The sequence below is a fragment of the Chiroxiphia lanceolata genome, chromosome 23, assembly GCF_009829145.1.
Source record: "Chiroxiphia lanceolata isolate bChiLan1 chromosome 23, bChiLan1.pri, whole genome shotgun sequence".
NCBI lineage: Eukaryota > Metazoa > Chordata > Aves > Passeriformes > Pipridae > Chiroxiphia > Chiroxiphia lanceolata.
The window spans coordinates 3,954,764-3,972,925 of record NC_045659.1 but is presented as its reverse complement, the minus strand read 5'-3'; the positions used below and the strand labels follow the sequence as shown (position 1 = coordinate 3,972,925).

General features: G+C 49.1%; 1 protein-coding gene across 1 annotated transcript in view; it reads right to left on the bottom strand.

Annotated features, from left to right (window-relative positions):
* Positions 1–16,843, bottom strand: part of B3GAT1 (beta-1,3-glucuronyltransferase 1) — a 54,088-nt gene extending 37,245 nt beyond the window's left edge. Inside the window, exons 1-2 of the mRNA XM_032709440.1 lie at positions 16,807–16,843; positions 750–881 (exon numbers count right to left, since the gene is read on the bottom strand). The gene's annotated coding sequence lies outside the window, so the exon portion shown is untranslated. The remainder of the gene's footprint in view (positions 1–749; positions 882–16,806) is intronic.
* Between the last annotated feature and the right edge of the window lie 1,319 nt (positions 16,844–18,162).

The window sequence follows — 18,162 nt, the reverse complement described above, 5'->3', positions numbered from 1 at the left end:
AGGGAAGGGTCTGGCTGGCGAGAGGGCTCAGCACCTCTCAGAGGGAGCAGTGACCGTGTGCTGGGGGGGAAGCAAGGCTCCCCCTCCTGCCCCCAGGGTGGCAGACAGGGCTCTGCTCCACTCTCAGCACACACACACTTCAGCAGAGCACCCTCTGCTCCTCTCTACCCTGATGGCTCCCAGCTGAGCCCAGCTGGGCTTTGGAAGCAGTGGGGAACACTCTTTACATCTCATCCAACTCCTCTTTTATCGAGCACCACATCTTTCCATGGCCCCGCTCAGCCACCCCCACCCAAAGAACAAGGTAGCCCCATATTCACCCTGGCAGCTGGCCCAGGTCCCTGGCACCGGGCAAAGGGCAGCAGGAACATGATTTCCCATGGGAAGGAGGCTCTGGATGTGACTAGGGCTGACCCCAATCTGGGGGCAGCTGCAGCAAGTGCAGCAGGACACTTGTGTGAGCTCCAACCATGCAGCAGGACCCCGGGGATGCTCCCTTCCTCTGCAGGGACCATTTGGAGGATGCAGGGCTCGAAGAGGCAGAGTAAAGGTTTTATCTCCTGCTCCTGCCCTTTAGCAGCTAACTCAGGCAGGGCTGACTCATGCTCAGCAGCAGATTTCTCTGAGATGGCTGAACACCACATCTCCAAATGCCACGTGCACAGTTGGACAGTTTAACATGAGCCAAAAGTCACTGCTGAGCTGGGGGCAAATCACCTTTTACCTGTCCTGAACTGCTGCCTGCTCACCTGCCTCCAACCACATCAACCCCTCCAGGGACCACCATCTCCTCCTGGCTCCGTGTCCCACACTGGACATGCACAGATCCACAGCTACTCCCTTGTGACTCCCTCTCTGTAAGGTTACAGTGCCATGGTAACCTGTAGGTATAGACAGATTTACTTATGCTTTACTAAGAAAGGAAGAACAAAGACAAAAATGCAACATTCCAGTTACTGTGCGAAGCTTCAGCAGTCAGAGAGCTGAGATCCAGAGTGTGGAGCAACCTCAGGGACCTTAATCAGGGACTCCCAGCATTTCCACTGGACTTGTTTGAACATTCAGACCCCAGTTCTAACTTGTGCATCTCAAGGGGCACCTGGGAGCAGAGCTTTCTGCTGTTTGGAAGTCCAAACATTAGCCATAAATGTGCAGCCATCGAGGCACACTGAGAGATCCCAACTGCATCATCACAGGGACAGGGACAGTGGTTCCCATAATCTTTCCTTCTCAAGTGGGGCAAGCTGGAGGACTCCCCACCACTGTCTCAGGTGGGAATGAGTTTTGCTGAGCCTGGAACCAGGGATTTGATGCCTCCAGGCCAGTGCTGAAGGACTGTCCACAGTGATGCTGGAAGGAAGGAGCTTTTTAACAGCCTCTCCCCACAAGCTGCACTTCCCTGTGGATGAACAAGGATGAACAAGGGCTGCCAATCCAGAACCTTTCATGCACAGCCAGGTGAGCTTCTGCTCAGCCACCTCCTCTGCAAAACACGGCAGTTCTTGCAATCAAAGGGAACGTGGCCTTTTTTTGTCCTTGGTCTCATTTTCTGCAGGGTACCAAGGGAGAGATCAGCTCCAAAGACTACTTGCCTGGGAATTTTGTGCCAATTCAGCTAGTACTAAGGGTTTCACTGAGCTCTGTGTCTATTAAAAATGCATAATGTCCACTTATATCAAAAGGATAGATTCAGACCCAGCGCTTTTCCAGCGTGTCCCAGCTGCTGTTATGGCATTCAGGAGATGGATAGGAAGGAGCTGTCCCTTGGGGCCCATATCAGGAATAAGAAAAGGGCACATCCACTGACTATTTCAGGGCTGGTTGTGACAGGGAAAAATAAGGGAGAAAAGACATAAAAATGCTCCTGCCACAAAGCCTAACCACATAAATATTCAGGGAGGAGGGAAAGATGTGCTACACCTGAGATTTATAAAAATGATGGGCGAGCAGTAACATTTCAGGCTAAGCCCTGCATCTGTGTCTCCAAAGGCTCACAAAGGGGGAAGGCATTGGGATGAGTATCAAGGGAGTTCAGGAGGGACACAGACACACACACACAGAAGCACTGGTGCCTCTGCCCCCCCCCCCCCCCCCGGCTGAAAATTACGGTCTGACGCACTCAGAGCTGCTTTTTGTGATCAGAGCAGCAGAACAACCATGCACAGACACTGCTCTGACATTTTCCAGGGTTGTCCCTTTGAACCTCAACATATCGACTCGCCTGCACGCTGGATGGGAGCGTGAAACATTCCCCAGAGCCAAATTCCAGGAGAGGGCAAGCCTGCCAGCAAGAGGGGTATGGGAGGAAGGACTCAATCCTCCCTCGGGATCTAGGGATAAAGGGGGAAGGGTGCTGTTTGCCTGGATCCACGGAGCTTCACGGAGGATGGGAATCTGAAACAAGCAGCATCGCTGTTGACAGCAGTGTGTATAAACAGAGCAGCATTTCCCTGCTCCCTCCCCCTTCTTATTATAGCACAAAGCACCCCGAGTAAAATACATACCCACAACAATCCACTATAAAAGGAAAACAAAGCCCGGAGCGTGTGCACGCACAGACAAACACAGAGACACTCTCCTGGAGAGCACACAGCATAGATCCAATACCTTAAATGTCATTTTTTTAAAATATTAACGCTGTGCTCCCGGCTGGGTTTATGTAAGGTTTGTAACCGCGGGGCTGGAGGCACGTGAAAACCTAAACTGGGTGCTCGCAGCCTGACCCGGCTCCTCCTGCCCCGGCCTGACCCCGCTCCATCCCAATCCATCCCCCCCGTCCCGCTCCATCCCCCCCGCCCCGGCTCCGCGGCAGCAGCAGAGCCGGGGCAGACACGCTCCCACCGGGCATTTTTCCCGGGAGGAAGCAGAGCTGCAGCTCCCATTCCCCCTCTTCCCGGCGCTCGCCATCTGGCTCTGTCAGGAGGCTCCTGCTGCAGCCAGGCACAGACACGAGCGGATGCCTCTCTCCGGATGAACAACCACTTCATTAGCCGGGGCTGTGCGGGGCAAAGGGAGGAGCACGAGGGCAAATCCTCGGCAAATAGCAGGATCCATTTCACACAAACGCGGTGCTGGGCTGCTGGGAGCAGCCCCGGGGCTGCCGAGATCCACGTTTCCATCTAACCTGGCTGCCAGCCCCTCCTGCTGCCCCAGTCGCAGCTCCACCAGCTCTTCCAGGGCTGTCTTGTTTTCCAGCCTCAGGCAGCCTGAGCATGGGAACTGCCTCACCTCAGGCTTTCCCAGAGTTTCCTCAGCTCTAGGCTGGGCTCCAGATTGTTACCACCTCGTGGTGCCAGGCTTGAGATACGACTCCCTACAGAAATGGGATGAGGAATGGAGATGGGCCAGTTGTTGAAATTACACCTCACATCCAACCCTGACACCGGGCAGGGAGAACCTCTTTTGATGGTCCCACCCACCTTGTCATGCAGGTGAGAGGGACTGGAGGCTGTGGAGAAAAAAAAAAAGTCAAAGTCTGGTCACTTTGTCAAACTAAGACCATTCCCCTTCTTCCTGCAGTAGCTGCTCATACCCAGAAATCAAACTTACAAATTGTGTTAACTCTCCATTCAGCCAACCCCCTGGACCTATTTATGGTGATCCCCTTAAGCACCACAGTCTATCCCACGCTTTGGAACAGATCCTTGCTCCTGCCGTGGTTGACATGTACAATACTGGGCAAAAAGATCCTCCAGCAAGCAGGACCAGCACCTGCTACTCTGGTTACTGTTCACCAAGGGCCAAGGAAGTCAACAGGTTTTCCTTTTCACTTTGAAGCCAAGATAGGGAGACACTTTCTTCCCTGGCAGCAGTCAAGGCTCTGTGGAAGTGCAGGGAGGGCATTTATCCCCCCTGATCTGTGGGTGCGTGCACAGATATTGCACAATATATTTAGGAGTAGGTCAGAGCAGAGGAGGTCTCCATGGTGCTGCATCAGCAGGTGGTGCTCTCCCCCTCAGTTAAGCCCTAGCCTGGCATTTTCCCGCTGGGATTTCCTCCAGTAAGGACACCTCAGCCTAAGGCAAGCTCCCTCTGCTCTGCACTGCTGAGAGGCTGAGCCTGCATCAGTTCAGAGCCACACTCTGCACGGAGCTCCCCATGGACGGTGGTGCTCCTTAACATCTTGAGAAAAACTCTTCATGGGCTAAAGACCCATCGTAGGTGAGCCAAACTCAGGGGAACATCTAAAAGGAAACGGTTTAACACATTGCTGGGAGCTGGCAGGAGTGATTCAATAACCCCCAGACTCTTTTGTCCAGCTACAGCCTTTCCCTGATCGTTACCCTGGCTGGGATCCAAGGCAGAGATTGTTCAGAGACCAGCACAACCCAGACGGTGCTAAATCACACGCGTGCAAACTGTTCTCCAAGGGATTTTAATTTATTGGGAAGCACCCTCTTAGCAAACAAACATACCCAGGGATCCAGCTCCCTCCACAGGGCTTCGTAATTAAGCTCTGTGTCCAAACCCTCTGCACACCCATCACACAGGTCAGGAACTCTTGTCTCTGCTCTGGACGCCACAGCTTGACACCAGAAGAGAGGAGAGGAAGCAAACACAGGCACACACTGCTGGAGTTATTGCTGGGTCTCTGGGTGCGGTGAGACAACCCCAAATGGGGATTTCCACGTGACAAAAAGTCACAGGCCCGTTGTTTTTAGGGGTCAGGAGACTGAGCAGCCAGTCCAAGCCTGCATCTCTCTGCCTTAATACTTCAGCTGTGCTGTTGGTAAGTGCTCTGCCCCATTTCCTGCCCTGTTGTCCCCACATTTTCTACCACTGCTTCTCCAGGCAGCTTTGGCTCTTTCTGAGAGAGAACCCTCTTCAAGAGCAGCTTGTGACACTCTGGGATTGCAACACAATGAACTGATAAAGCGAGACATAGAAGCGCATAAATAATCATAATATCTCACGTCCCAAGATCACACAAGCAATTTAGATTCTTTTTTCGTGTCCCGTTTATAAATATTCATTTCAGAGACGTTTTAAACCAACAGAGCCTGATGCAGACTTGCTCCAAAAGCTCCAGCAGCCTGGCATTCCCATGCAGTGTGCAGGCAAATTACACCTCTTTGAAGCCTCACCTCACCCTGCTGGGGCGAGCAAAGCCCTGCTGCCTCTTGCCTGCAAATGTCCACAGACCATGACAAAAAAAAACCAGCAGCAAATATCTCAGCAGCTCCTGCCACTCCTGTGGAAGTCATGTCCCTGCCATGTCCCCATTCCCTGCTATTAACCTCCATCTCCAAACTCTTACGTGACAACGTGGGAATCACGTCACCTTGTCTGGGTTTGCCCAGCTGCCACCAAACAGAACCACTTGGATCTATAAAAAAAAACTGCTGTGTTCGTGCCTGGAAAAGAAAAATTAGTATGCAAACAGTGATAAATCCTCTGATGTGCACATTTATGTTTTTATCATGTAGTTAATCAGGAAGGAGTATGTTCAGTTTAGATACAGCTCCACACTTTGCCTCTATAATCCGAATCCCAGAAGGGCCTTATAAAACCATAATCTGCAATGCAAAGTTGCAAAGCATATGGGAGTGTCTATAGATTTTCCAAATCACCTGTGCCCTAATTTAATATGAATAACAATTAGTTTACTCTTATCAGTTAATTGTGCCCCTTGTGGATTCAGCAACACTGCATCTCGTCACCGAACGCCTTTGTCTGAGCAAACTTTAATTACACTTCCCCTCGCCCAGCCCCACTTGCAGCTTTGGCAACAAAGGCGAAATTGCTGCTAAACAAAAAACCCACCACCGGCGACAACACAAAGGGAGAGAATCAGAGGAGCAAACAAAGCAGCCCGGGGTTAATAGCAGGGAGTGTAACTCGGCCCCTGCAGCGCAGCCAGAGCAGCCGGATCCTCCCGGCATCCCGGAGGAGCAGCACCAGACAGCACTGACAGCCCTCCATCCCTATCTCCATCCCAAGGTGTGCCTCTCAGCCCCGGGCAGCAGCAGGAGAAGATTGGAGAGAGCTTTCATTCAGCTCCGGAGCTGTGATTAGCAGAGGATTGAGAGCCAAGGCACCGGGGTCCTATTTCCCGCTCTGCCGCTGACTCCAAATGTGCGAGGCACTTAAAGCTGAGCTGCTCCCTCACCCATTCCAGCAGCACCGGTGTTGTCACTGATAAAAGGGATGGGCTGTGCACACACACTCACCCAACGCTTAGGGACCAATCCTGCACCGAAATCACTCTCACTGCACCCTGAAGTGCTGCAACATTTACCTTTGGCACAGGATTCGCGTTTTCTTTTCGAGGCGCAAAGTCCCCTTGTGAATCATACAAAGGAGCAGATTGAGGATGACTGTTCCTACTTCCATTTCAAACACTGCAGGGTTTTGCACACACACAGGCCTTCAATCTCAGTTACACCATCACCTTGGCAGCAAAACATTGCCTTTGCATAGCAGAGGATGCAGCTACAACCCCTTTGGCAGAGCCGAAGGAACGAGCCTGCAGCGCGGCAGATAAAGCCTCTGGTGGGAGGAATCTCTTCAGCCCGGGGATGGAGAGGCATCACAGTGGCAAAATAATGTGGTGTTGAAGCCACAAAGGATGTGCATCTTCCCACTTAGGATGCTGGAAGTTCCAGGACCCTGCTGCTGCTCTCACTCTCTAAAGGACTGGTACCACCTCTGTGGTTTGCTCCCTGCCCCTCCACAGCACAAGGAATTCCAGCAACTTCTTGCCTCACAGCCTTCAGAGCAGGTGTAAGGGAAGGCTTCTTCATAATCTGTGCTGATCCTGCTCCTACAGCACCCTGAACATATCTGAGAAGGACACTCACCCTGCTCAAGTGAGGGAATCCATCACCTGCCACATCAAATATGCTCATCACCTTTCCACAGCATGACCTCTGCTCCTCTCTGAAATGGGAGATCTCCACCCTTACAAAGGAATAAGCTGCTGTGAATACTTAATTGCTTTTATTACTCTCCTGTAATTGTTAGCATGACCTTTCCACGGACTATTTTGATGTGTCTCTCACCAGGTCATTATTTCTGAGCCATAGGCTCCAGTGGAACAGAAACATTAATCTGCTACAGACAGCAGATACAAAGCTCATGGTATTTGATCTCTCCTGGTAAAAAAAGGATGCCACAAGCTAGACCAGGTTGAGCTCTGGCATTCTGGCCATGCCATGAAAGATTTTTGACTTTTTCCAATTTCTCCCATCTCTCTTGTTGATCACCTCGTTAGCTTAGCAAGCAGCAAAGTAGCAGCAACTACAATCACACATTTTAAATATGGCCAAGAATAACTGGCACAGTGTGAGTGGGGAGTCCAAGCTGCAGTGGCCAGGATAATTCTGCAGGCAGCATTGGCTACTTCTACAGCAGAGTGAGTCATTCCCCAAACTAATTCCCAGCTAAAGAGAAAAATCAGGCTTTGATTCTCTGTGGAGGTACGAGCAACACCACCTTTGCAGCTCTCCTTCCTGCTCCAGGCCATCCCACACTGCCAAACACATGCAGCACCAGGCAGGATGAGCTGGCAGGTGAGAACAGGGTCTCCTTTTGACCATCTAATTCTTCTCAGAACAAAGCCAGGGCTCAAGCAGGGCTGCTTTGGCTGAAGAAGCTGGAAACACAAACCAAACAAAAGCTTATCCTGCAGACCTGCCAGCTCATGCAGGTCTGACAGCCTCACCCTGCAAATAAATTGTTTCTGGTGGAAGCAGAGGAGTCATCTCATCCATCTCAGGTACTGCAAATCCATGGCTGGCCTTTCTGAGACTGCACTGTATTAAGAATGCTGTTTAAATGGCTCCCAGCTTACCAAACAGCCTTTTCATACACAGAAATGCAACATTTGCTAAGTTGTTGTGGATGTCCCAACCCTGGAAGTGTCCAAGGCCAGGCTGGACAGGACTTTGAGCAACCTGGTCTAGTGGAAGGTGCCCCTGCCCATGGCAGGGTGTGGAACGAGATGATCTTTAAGGTGCCTTCCAACCCAAACTATTCTGTGATTTTCTAAGTATTGACACTCCTTTCCTCCTTCCTTTCCTGTCTCCCAGCTACTCATTTAGTAGAGAGACAAATCTCCTAAAGCAGAGCAGCCAAAAGTGAGCTCATGTCCTGCTCCATCCGTGAACAGACCACACTCCAGCTGAGGGACTGCCCAAGTCCTTGCAGGAATGAAACATCCCAAAGCCTGACTGCAACCCCAAGGACTGCAGGGACACTCAGAGCAATGTTATTCACCACGTACCCTGATGACATACACACAGGCAGGAAAAGGCTCAGCATTTGGACTCAGGCACAGACACACCAACGTGCCCTCTTCCTGCAGGGAAGGGAGATTTGCTCTTCTCTTGGGCTGCTCCAGCACGTCCAGAGTTTCTGTCCCTGGTGCCCGTGGACGTGAGGGCTGTGCAGGGCATTCACAGCCAGCCAGGGAGCTGAGCCCGTCATCTCAGAGGAACACACTACCATAAAATCAACAAACATTTCACTTGTAAATAACCCCTTTGTTGCTGAATCTCAAAGCCCTTTTGCCCAGCTGCTGCAGAGCTTCTCTCACAGGCAGAGGCAGGAGTGGGATCCCAACTCTTGCTCGGGCATGAGGGCTGCACTTGCACAGAGGATGTTCTCAAACTGGCCCAAAGTGTGCCTAGAACTAAATAAACCTGCAAATACCCAGTTTAATGCTGTGAGTTCGATGCTGACCCAGTTTCTCCTCCCCTCTCTGCTCCAAGAAATGCAGCTGTTCAATGCCAGCATAAGACAGGGAATCAAATCAGCAGGGCTCGGGGCTTGGTTGGTCACGGCTCTTCCCTCCAGGCCAAGCTGCAGCACTGAGACACCATGCTGTGGTTTTGCTGCTTGAGACAGTTCAGCAGCTCGTGTCTGCTCAGGTAAATTAAATATTGCCCTGATCAGTTCTGATGCATGAGAGCATCCACCACCAGCAGCTGAGAAACAAAACACGCAAGACAGGAATAACATTTTTCCCTTGCGATGGAAGGAGCGAGTGCGTGTTCCATTTGGAAAAGATTGTTGTTTCTCATCTGTGTGATGCACAGCACCATTCCCACGAGGGAATCTGCTTCCATAAACACATCTGGATTAACCAAAGGGCAATTCTGTCCACAGCCACTCCAGGGAATGCTGCTCTTCAGTCCATAGCCGGGACCAAGCTCTGTGTCTGCCCACGAAGGTGCACACTCACAGTGCACTTTTTGCCCTGGCTGTTCACAGCAAAACCTTCCCTCACCTTGTGGTGGGATTCCTGATGGATTCCCACAGGCACCAGCTGATGGAGGGAGCAGCCAGGGCCCGTCAGGAAGCATCAGGCTCAGGGGCTGTCTCCTGTGCTCAGCTCCATCCTCTGCTGCCTCCCTGCTCTGAGCAAACACTCCCAACTCTCCCTTTCAGGGACCCGTCTGCCCCCGGGCCACACTCACGGGTTTCACATTCTAAATGCTCTGATTATTATTTTATAGGCAGCTGGCTGGATGCAAAGCTTGGGGAAGTGGGCCTGCCTTTCAGGCAAGCTGCTCAATGGAAGGGCACCACAATAAACCCGTGAGTGAAGGAAGGAAGGATCTGAAAGCCTGGGATAGGAGGATGCTCTTCCTCTCTAATCTCCTTTCCTTCTGGTCCCTCACCCTGGGGGTCAGACAGCATCTTCTGGTTTGGAACATGGGTAAAGGAAAGGCTGAGTTTTGGAGACACCAAATCCATCCTTAGAGCAAGACACCTCCTATATGAATAATGGAGCAGCTCCACACTTAAGTTTGCACAGACATTTGCACTTAAAGCAGACTAAAATCCCTCTGCTTCACCCTTCCCTGATTGAATCCAGCATCCAAACTCAGTGCAGTGCTCCAAGGGCAGTGAAACATCCCATGCAAATGAAGTAAAATATTAACTTAGACTTGGGAGACGACTTTTTTTTTTTTTTAAAAATGTCTATGAAACACTCCTCCCTACAACTTTTAGCTCAAACCCCAGTCACACGCGCGTTATCTCAGCCCGGGCTGCACCAGAAATAGCAGAAGTCAGCACAAAAGTTTATTGCTCGCTAAAAGCCTGCATTCACAGCTCATCAGCTCGCACTGAAAAAGGAAGGACCAAGCTCTTACAGCCAAGCTTTGCCCCCAGCCAGTCTCCCCAGGCACCCCGAAGCCCAGCCGTGGGTCTCCCCTGTGCCCTGCTGCCCTGGCAGCTCTGCCTGCAGGCTGTGCCCCGTGTCAGGGCTGGCAGCCGTTCCTGCTCGGCACAGTTGGGTGAGCAGCCCCTTCCAGCACAGTTTGTTACTCACATGCTCCGCCTGCTAATTGCCTCCCGAAATGGGGAAGGAACAGATGACGAGCAGAATGCGGCTCCTGACAAATTCCCCGGCACTGTAAATACGGCTCACCTTGCTGTAAACAAGGCAACGCTAAAAAAAAAGGAGAGGAGAAGAGCAGGGAGAACGTCCTGTCTAGCAAAACAACAACAACAACAACAAAAATTAAAAAATTCTCAAGCTTCTCTGCTGCAAGAGAGCCTGCACAGGGGGGAGAACCCCAATCTATTTGATGTTTCACTCTAAAGACCTCTTGGTCTTGCTGAAGACACCCTGAATCAAGCTCCCCCAGGCAGAATCTCTGCCTTCAGAACTAAATTCACCAAGAGTGGGAGCGAGGAAAGGTTTAAAACCAAAGAACTTTGCTTCACCCAGGCCCTGAGCATCTCTGTATCAGATATGGTAGGAGAGCAGAGGCTTCTGCACCTCACAGAATTGAGGATCTGCTGGCTCTTTGCAGGTATTATGACTCTGCTATTTTAAGGGAAATGTAGTTTGCTCTTAAAATTAATGAGATTTAAAATTAATAAGCTCGGGGGCTTTAAGCTTTCTGAGTTGTGGGTCCAGAGGCTACGCTTTTAGCCCACTTCCAGATTTCTTCTCTATAGCCACAAGCCCTAGAAGCTTATTTAAAAACAAGCACTTCCTGCACACTTCCAGGAACAGGGAAACATCAAATGCCATTAAATTCACAACCACATGGCACAAATTGACAATGCTGGTACAAAAACCACCCAGTATTGCTGACTAAACTGCTGTGCAGTGACAGGGTTCAACAGTGTGAGTCACTCCACCCCAGAGAAAACTGCATTTCAACACTGGATGTATTTGCAATACAAACCCAGCTCTCAGAGTGTGCTGGAAGCACTAAGATTATGTAGGGGAACAATGAGGGACAGATAAAGAAATGGGTTCTACAGACACCCCACAACTCCTTCTAGAAAAACTTAAGTAGGAGAAAACTCCCACGTGTGGGAAATGAACTCTGTTCCTGTTTGGGGCACCAGGACATCAGCTCTGATAGAAGATATCAAATGAAGTCAAGCAGATTAGGGGAAATGACTGTGGAAATTTGAATTCACGGGATCCTTTTTCTGCAGACAGATGGTCATTTCAGCTTTCTATTCTCTAATCCCTTGTTCTGCAAAGCAAACATCCTAAATCCCAGATAATGTAGGTTTTACCATCTCATACATTTCCCACAGCATTAAGGCTGGCCCCAGTGATAGGATACATATGCTTTAAACATCTGCATGCCTGAGGAATTTACAGCCACGAGGATTTCCTACCTGGATTCAGCACAGAGGCCACCCCTGCATCCTGGTTTCCAGCCCCAGCAGCCAGCACAGGCCCTTGCTAAAGCAGTCCCTTTTTCCAGCAGGCATCTTGGGGATTAAAGGGAGCCTTTCCCTGGGAATGGCCTTCCTCTAGGAACTGCCCAAAGCCAGAAATCAGACCTGAAACTCTGCTGGGAAGGAATAAAATGGTCTGGCTGTCAAACTTTTGCTCCCAGACACAGGCAAAAGAGCTGTTTTCTGAGAGAAGAAGGAGAGGAGCAGGAGATTGAAGAAGGCTCAGGAATTCATTACCAGTTTCCCTGTTTGTCAGCTCAAATGATTCACTGAAGCAGCATCTCACAGCCCAGGGAGGGCGTTCACAATTAAACAGATATTGAACCGAATTCCATGAAATATGCATATTGTTTGCTTTCTAAAAAGCTGTTTAGATCAGACCATGAAAAGACCAGAAATTGGGAATTAGATCAACAATCACTCTCCAAGTACCCTCTGATGAGCCCTGGCTGGATGTGGAACAGAGGGATAGTCTGGAGGAGCTCTAAAAGAGGCAGGAGCACCGGAGACACTCTCTGCTGCTGTGGATCACCATGCTGAGAAGCAGGTCCAAAGCTCTCTGAACCAGCTGAAGATCCAGTTTTCCTCAAAAAAACACATTACTGCAGCAGAGAAATCACCCCTCCACTGTTCACAACGCTGGCATCGGCAAAGTCCCAGATGGGATGTCTCAAAAGATGCAATTTTTACAAGCTCCAGAGGCAGAGCAAGACTTTGGGGAGCCCAGGAGCTGTGGGAAAACCCACAGGCTGGGGCACAAGGCCACTCCAGCCACACTCAGGGGTAGAACATGAGCCCCCTTGCAGAGGCAGTGCCACCCAGACCCCACCACCAGATTACCTTCCCCTGCTGTGGCAGGGAAGATTGAGGGGGAGGAGACTGAGAGCTCTTCTCCCAGATAATTCTGGCCAGGGGAATGGCTTCCCACCCCTAATTAGGAGGAGTCACCCTCCTCACAGGCTCAACACCTCATACCTGCAGCCTTGCACGTGGCAGGGTTTGGAGCAGGAAACCTGTGGCACATCCTTGACCTGGGCACACCCTCACACACCTGGGCACATCCTCCCCAAAGGTTCCAGTGGAACACGTGGCATTCCCGGGATTGCAGTTCCTGACAGGCTGTCTCCCACTCCATGGCTAATAGCTCATTGTTTGTATTCATGCACAAGGAGTAAATTCTTCATTATTGCAGAGATCTGACATGTACAAACAATTGGAGTAAATTGATTGTATTTTCCAAATCATCACACAGGCTCTAATTCTATCTGCAAGGCGCACTAATTTGCACTAGAATTGCCTCCTAAATTAGGAATTAGAGCTTTTGACAGAGAAGAGCAATGGCTGTCCTTGTGTTGCAAGGCTGGGGGGGGGATGGAGGGTGCAGGTCCCTTCCCAGTTCTCACCAAAGAGGCCTTTTGTCTCCCCTCAGAGGGTACTCAAGTGTGGTGAAGGAAAATAGCTGATTAAAGGATCTTCCAGCGTTTTTCAGAGAGGTGTTTCATTGGTTTAGATGCACGTTTAAAAGGAACAAAGTATTTAAATATAACTCTTCTTTACCCAGAGCCCACCTTTTTCCCCGAGCAGGAAACTGGGACTCTCCTGGTCACTTGAAAACTGGACACAGAAGGATTTGCACATCTTTGTCTTGAGTGAAGATGCTCAGTACAGAGCAGCACTGAATATCAAATCTCAAAACATCCCAAAAGTGCATTTGTTCCTGCTGGAAGCAGAGGACAGGGTGCACTGTGCTCTTCCAGACATGAGGTCATCCGTGCCAGCCCCGGAGGGTAAAATGTAGCAGCTCATCTGGATGGAAGAGAGACTAAATCATTAACTTAACTTGAATCATGCAGCCAAAAAGCATCTCTGTCTCTAGGAAGGGAAGGGAATCAGGCTGTTCTGCTGCACTTCCCAAAATGCCAGGTCCAAGGTGTGTTGCCTTTGCTGCCTGAAACACAGCAAAATTCATCCTGCTTCCAGTCCTCGCTGGGGAAAGGGGAAACAAATCCTGTGCTGGATGTCAGTCAGATTGCTGAGACAGTGAACACCATGGAAAAATATCAGCTGAATATATGAGGTTTAACACTCAGGTCACTCTGTGAGCAGTGGAGCCACAGAACTCTGAATTCCTTATGGAAATAGATGGATTTTAGGCCCTGTTTTCTAGTGAGCTCACAGAGCTTTTCCTCTTCCTGGGACAGTTCCAGTGTCTCCCACACAGGTCCTGGTTTCTTACAAGGGTGACCTTACACTGCAACCCCCAGTACTGGGATTAACATCCTTTTCTCTCCCATCTATGTTTACAAAACGTACAGAAATACAGGATTCTGCCAGGCCCTTTGGGACACAAAAATAACATCCTCGTTGAGTTGTCTTGGAGACTGACACACGCTGGAGAAATTGGTTTGCAAATGGTTCAAAAGCTCAGAGGGCCAAAGACAGCGGGATCTCAGAGGCTCTGTCTTGTTTGCAAACCCAAGGAAAACCATCTCAGAGGAATAAATATAATTATCACCACAGCCCAGAGAACTCTCACGACTCAGGCTGGACCTGACACAAAGGAATAGATAAATAACGGAGAGGGAAGGGGGAAGCCAACGCTGCCTCTCTCAGATATGCAAAACCACCCAGCTAAACCCCAGGGAGTCAGAGAGCTGCCTTTGTACAGGCATGATTAAAGACAAAACAAACACCACTGAGTTTTCTCCCCTTTGCCTTTCAACTCCAGCAATTATAGGAACTTAACCCGAAGCACACTCTGTCTGCAAGCAGCTCATCTACAGAACCATTCCTGTTCTTGATTTCAAGCTGAGGTGATCAGGGAGTCTCAGTTCCTACATTGCTGGATGACAGGACTGAAGATTCCTTTCTCTCTTACTCACTAACCCACATTTCCAGGGATGAATGACAGAGCCATGGAATCAACACCTGAGGTCAGTGGTAGGACTGCCAAAGCATTACCACTCTGGCAACATCCCTCTAGGACATGCACTAAGTCACTCATAGCCTAAGATGAGCCAAGACAGTAATTTAGGAAAGGAGCAATTTCACCTCTGAAAACAAAGTTTAAGTCTGACTTTGGTCCTGTGCCACCCACAGCCTGTCTTCAAGATCATTCTGAGCAAGCACAGATCAGCCTCAAATTTCTGTGCAGCAACAACCACACAGCTATTGCTATGCCCAACTTCAGGCAATAAAGTGCACTCAAAAAAAGTATTTTCCTGGCATTTAACTTTCTTTTGATCTTTGGAGGGTTCTTCCCTCACAGAGAACTGACACTCACTACACGGAAGACAAGGAGTGGGGGGAGAGAAAGCAGCACACTGAGAAACAAATCATGGGATGGAAAACGGTGCAATTCCAGGAACAGGAGCTTTTAATGAGGAAACAAACTGCACAGGTGATATGGATGAGAAGCCAGGGCTGTGGATCACAGTTCTGCTGGAGTCCCTGGGGGTGTGGGGTGCTCTCAGGGAACAGGAGAGAAGCAGAGTGCATTGTCCTAACTTCTGTTAGAACAGGGCTAACCCTGCCTCTCAGAGTGCACAAATACAATAGAATATCCCCAAACACTCCATAAGCATAAATGTAAAGGTAAGTGATTATTATGGGGTGTTTATGACCCTGCATCCCTTTGGTTCTGCAGGCACAATCCCTCCCATTGTTCTGGGAGCTGTTCTGGGGGAGCTGCTGCAGCTGCAGCACACTCAGAGACACCCATCATTGCTCTCTCTCTTATGAGAAAGAAAATTGGCCCTTGCAAAAAAAAAAAAAGCAGCTGTTATTTGTTGGTTTTGGGGTGGTTGTTGGTTTTGGGTTCCTTATTATGATGAGTTTGCCTTCTCTTGCCACTTAACCAAATTATCCAGGATTTCTGTTGCCAACCCTCTGGTGGAGATGCTCTGAGCTGGCACAGGGGCTGCTGCTGCTGCCCCCTCCTCAGGTACACCTTTGGCAGGAAGGATGAGGCTGTGGCCAAAATTGCTATCACAGCAATTTCTACACAGCAGAAGGGGAAGAATTTATGACTATTCTAAATGCAAACTCTACCAACGAGCAGTTTTCCACAAGGTCAGTCAGTATTTGGGCCAAAGGAACACCTCCAACAGCTGCTAATGCCAAACCCTTTGGGGTAAAAGTGCAAAGCATTTTGTGTGCAGACAGAGCCTAAACTGCCTCCACAGAAAATCTAAAATATCAAAGCCAAGCCCCTGCTCTTCATAAAAGGGTGTGGGGGGGGGAAAGTGCAGCTTTGCCTTACACTGCAGGACAAAAATACAGCCACAGTTTTCCTTCCCAAATGGTCTTTTTTTTTTTTTAATAAAACCACCTCATCCATTTCATAAAAGCAACTCATTTTAAAATAGCACTACTTTGGCATTAAAAATGTTTCCCCTTCACAAAACACCACCACTACATTTTTAATATAATAGCAGCTCATACTGTCTAGAAATGTGCTGTAACTTATATTTAAAGGGATATTAAAAATGTTTCCAAGGCACAGCTGCTATTCAAAGCCATCCTTCTCCTTTTTCTCCCCATGTAAGGGATAAAAAAAGCTTCCAAGAAACCCACAAAAAAAATAACAAAGGGTGATTTCTAAGGCACAACTGTTACCCACTTTTCAAGCAGGGTTATACAAATCATCTGTGTCCAACCCAACAGAAGGTGGAGGTGTGGAGTCCGAGCTCAGATAGTTTGATTTCCTCTCTGTAGTTCAGTTCCTGGAATGTCCACCCGGATTACTGATGGTAATTGACACTTTCACGTGGGTTATATCAACAAATAAGAGCTAAATTTGAATTCCAGGTCACGCACAAAAAGCCAGACAAGTGAAATCTCAGGTCCTGATCCTGCAATCAGCCTCCTGCACCCAGATCCCACACAAACTTTAACATTATGCTGACAGGCACTGGCAGACACACACACACATTTGGCTGGAAATCACAGTCTATTCTTTCCTTTCCTAAGAAACAGGATGTTTCATTAACTAAAAGCAAGTCATTAAGGGGGAGGGGAAAAAAAAAAAAGAGAGATAGATAAGGAATGGGAAATCCAAAATAATTTTGCTCATTTTCCAATAGTGCTGCAATCACTGAGACGCACTGCAAAACATTGAATAAATAAATGGGAAAATAAGAGACTTACCCTGTGCTGCCAGCTGGCTGCAAAACTCCTGTCTGCTGACAGCAGGAGCAGAAGCTGGTTCTATCTCTGCTCCTGGTGATGGTCAATCCACGTGTCCAGGACAATTCCTGCTCCTGTCACAGAACTGCTGCTCCCTATCAGCCTCAGGCTTCCTCACGTAATATTTCTTATACACATATTAGAGCTTTCAACTCCTCCAGACTTCTAAGAAACAACCCCTTTGGGTTCATGTTGTATAAATCTTCTACCTGTGAAAGCTTTCCCTGGAACTAAATCCTGTTATTGTCCCCAGCCCACTCAGCTCCACAGGCATTCCCAGGTTTAACTCCCACAGTCTGCACCAAACCTGGAACTCTGTTTCTATTAATACCATGGTTTTAGCCATCCCACAACATTTTGGCTCAGTTTTTTCCTCTCCAAAGCGTGGAGCCACTGCAGGATCAAGTGCTTGAGGGAATGGCTGATTGCTGTAGGAAGCTCTGGGACACAAGGAAAGGGAAGCTCCACGTGTTATCAGCAGAACCAATTTACTGTGTCTGTAGATGGGATGTTGGAAACACACAGGAGAAGGTGGATTTAACCAATCTGCACCTGTAAGAGCAGCAAGACTTATGAAGGAGGGGGAAATAAGCAAACTTGCAGCTCTTTGCACCATAAATCCCCATGTCCAGAAGCTCCCTAAGCTTGCTCACATCCCTTTCCCCCTCTGGGGAGCTGGCACAGCTCAGTCCCACCTCGTGTCTCACCCTCTGGAAGCACCAGCCAGGCTTTCCCTCATCCTGCCATGGAAAACAGGGAGACAGACATCACTGTTGCACAGCTAAACACCTAAAAGCTTCCTCCCAGATCTTCTCTCTCTGCTTTTAACAGGAGGGAGACAAAGCTGGACAGCTGATATTTATTTTCCCTGTGGGGCAGTGATTTGCCCGAGGTAGCAGCAGGATGAAAACCTGCCTGTGATTCCTCCTCATGGTTTGATGATCCCCACCTGACTGTGCCACCCCTTGCCTGCTCTGCAGCAGGTTTATACCCCAGCACCGTTGGTTTGTTGGTTTTAAATGCCCTGAATTTACAAAGCAGCGGAAAAGAAAATATTTATAGAAAGGGACAGAATGTTTGCCGGGTGGGGATTCTGCACTAACCAGGCAGGGATGTGGAATTTCTCAGAGCCAGATAAGCTCTTGAGGAACTGGGAGGAGTGTTCATTAGCTGGCCAGGTGCACTCCCAGGCAGCAGCAATGTTTCCCTTCCCATCAGCAAATCACACCTTTTGCAGTAGGATTAGTTGATGCCTTTAATGATAATGTAAGAAGATTATACTTTCCCTTTCTCTTCACAATTCAAAGATCTTAAATA